General features: G+C 47.5%; 1 non-coding gene across 1 annotated transcript; it reads right to left on the bottom strand.

Annotated features, from left to right (window-relative positions):
- LOC110576624 lies at positions 1-2,872 on the bottom strand. The gene is made up of 3 exons (XR_006539578.1): positions 2,762-2,872; positions 1,978-2,072; positions 1-58 (listed from the first exon to the last, which is right to left on the bottom strand). It is a non-coding gene; the product is annotated as an uncharacterized LOC110576624 (transcript).
- Positions 2,873-3,037: the final 165 nt, after the last annotated feature.

Genomic DNA, 3,037 nt, shown 5'->3' on the forward strand with positions numbered 1-3,037 from the left:
GAATTTTTGTAATTGGCTTCTCTCATGTCAGAGTAAGCTCTCACCATGTCTCTAGTCCCTGGAAAGGAAAGAAAATGAAAGTGATCATCTCTTGGCAAAATAGAGAAAAGTTTTCCTCCCAATGATTCTAAGATTTCAGCCTTTTGACAAAAACCTTTGAGATTATACTGGCTGAGATACATATTCCTTTACTTTTCACTCCCCTGGGTTAATGTTAGGAGAATCACACCGGGTGCAAGTTTTATTCTCTTTGATTCCATTCTAAGTACTGTTGCTACTTGGTTTTTGGCTGTGTGTGATGTGTATGAACAAGAGGGGGATGGTCTTTAAGGGATGCTTCGTTGTGCAATGAACCTCTACCTGGAAAGGGCAGGGAACCCTCTGACTGGGGCGTGAGGACAAAGGCAAGTGTGAGGGAGGCTGCTGACCCAGAGGGCTCCCAACCTAGTCAAGGGGAGCGATTCAGCGCTGTGGGCAGCGTGAAGACAACTCAGTTCTGTGTACATCCGAATGTCTGGGGCATGTGTGGCACCAGGAGACTGTCAGAACTCAATCATCAGGTGATAAAGGTGAATTCTCCCAAGAAAGCTTCACAGAAACGGGGTCATCAAATGCAGAAAAAGGGCAACTACCCCAGCTCTAAAGTTCAGCGTTCTCCCCAGTAAACTGAAGAGTATTGCCCTCTACACAGTGGTTATGCAGACAAACTGAGAAAATACACGTATAACTTCTAGAAGGTTGTAGGTGCTCACTATGCTATCACTTCTCTGGGCCTTAGGAAGGCTGGGACAAAAACAGTAAAGGGACTAGGCTCAGAGGAAGATCAGAGAGTTACTGATTGAAGGAATCTGATCAGGCTACAATAAGATGAAGACTTTCAAAAAGTAACTTAATAAGCAAAAGAGAAAAATCTACTGTCAAGTTGTAATCCTAGTTTAATATCCATGCGATCCCTTATCTCCATTTTATGCATTTATTATTTCTGGTGTTTAGAAAGGGCATTCTTACTGTACCTACTCCCTCCAAGTTACAGATTTAAATAGATGGCTGGAGGCCCCTTGCTTAAGAAGTCCTTCCAAAATGCCTGACATACTGGTCCCTTGTGGGGGCAAAACTGGAGGCAGTGGTTCCCAAGCTTGAGTGGGCACAAAAAGCCACTGGGGTGCTTGGTAAAGGCCAGATTTCAGGCTCAGCCCCGAAATGATGATTCAGCAGAGGGGGGTGTGTGCACCCAGCATCTGCATTTCACAAAGCACCCCAAACCCCAGGCGATTCTCATGCACGCGGTCCTAGAACAACCCTTTGAAAAACCTTGACCTAAAGATGGAAACACATTTGTAGTGGTGCCTGTGAGAATTTAGAAAGGATTGACAGCAAACACTTAAAACAGTAATCAGTGACTCTCACAGAAAAAGAAAAAGAAAAAGAAATGATTTTGTGAAATACACAAATCTTGCCGCTGAGTCTGACTACTGAGGCGCACGTCTCTTGCTCTCCTGCCCAGCCAGGTCTCAGGCCCGCAGAACCACCATCGTGGAATCCTTGTGCCTTTCATTGCGGGGAGAGGAGCTCTGCAGAGTGGCCTTCCGCCTCTCCCACAGCCTGACTATCTGCCATTCACTCAGATAAACAAGAGGGTTGTGTGTTCCCAAACCCCGCAGTCGGCCATGCGCTCTCTGCTCTGGGAGGCAGGACAGTCCTGTCCTAGCAACGTCTGGGGGGGGCTCCACCACTGGGGTAAACCCTGCTCTGCTTGAGGACTTTGTCAGACTCTTCATCTCTTTGTGCCTCAGGTTCTCTGTTAAGGGATGATGGTGCCTACATCGCAGGATTACAGATTAAAACCTGAGGATGAAAACCAGTTCATTCATCCACGTAAAGCTCTTAGAACAGTGCCTAGCACAGGCCTCTGCACTGGGGAATCCTGGAGGGAGGCCAGGTGCGGCCTCCCCCTGACCCCCATGCTTTGGGCCTTACCTTGAGCAGCTTCCGTGAGGAAGGTTAACCACCTTTGGCTGCTGACACCCAGGACCAGGGAGCACAAGAGGATGCCCAGGAAAAGCTTCATCCTGCTGCAGAGTCAAAGAGACACACAAAGATGATAGGTGTTTAGTTGTGCTTTGGATTGGTTTTTTCGGGGAGTAATGTTGACCCGTTCTTGTATTCCAAAACTAAGCCACACTCAATAGTATCTATATCTGTAGATCTACACACACACACACATGTGTACATATATACCCGTGTATGTACATATATGTGTATGTATGTATATGTAGAAAGAAGTAGACAGTGCGTATACATATATTAGGCAGGTGATACGTAGATACATAGAGAGAATTCCAGAGGGGCCACGTGTCCGTTTCCACTTGCCTCGTTGGAATCCCAGTATGAGAGACTGCACTGCGCTTCTAATGTAAACCACTTTCCCTTTCAGGCATCACCTGTGGGCCCTGACACCCACTGTACAGAAAGCTTCCAAAGAAGCATCTGGGCATTTTGTGACCATATACCAGTCTGTCAAATGAGATGAGTGAAACAATGCACAAACCTTTGCAGAATGCCTGCTCTACCCATCCCTGAACTCTCACCGAGGAAGTGCACGACTAAATCCCAGTCCCAGCAAGTATTCACATCTGCCGAATCCTAATTGTCAGGCTAGGAGATGCAGGAAGGAAGCAGAGAGCTGGGACACAGAGCAGGAATGCCGTGGGGAACGGGAGTCTGCAAAGAGAAATCGTGTTGGAAAGTTCTAGTACCTCACCTTTGGCTGTTGCTTCCCAAGGAGGCTCCTGGTGAAGCTGAGCTGCCTGCCCCTCCTGCCTGCTAAGGGTGCCCACAGTATATATACTGACGCTTTGCTAGGGGAATGAAGGGGAAGCCAGGTTTGAAGCACAACACTGAGATTTGGGGAATTTCCCTTGGCCAGAACAAAGCATCCAGAACGTCGGGCTCTTTCTTCATGTCCATCTAATTTCCCAGGTTGTGCAATCTGGCAGCTTCTGGGAATGTAGCAAACGTGGGGTTTTCTGCCTGTTTT

The sequence above is a fragment of the Neomonachus schauinslandi genome, unplaced genomic scaffold (assembly GCF_002201575.2).
Source record: "Neomonachus schauinslandi unplaced genomic scaffold, ASM220157v2 HiC_scaffold_3913, whole genome shotgun sequence".
Lineage (NCBI taxonomy): Eukaryota > Metazoa > Chordata > Mammalia > Carnivora > Phocidae > Neomonachus > Neomonachus schauinslandi.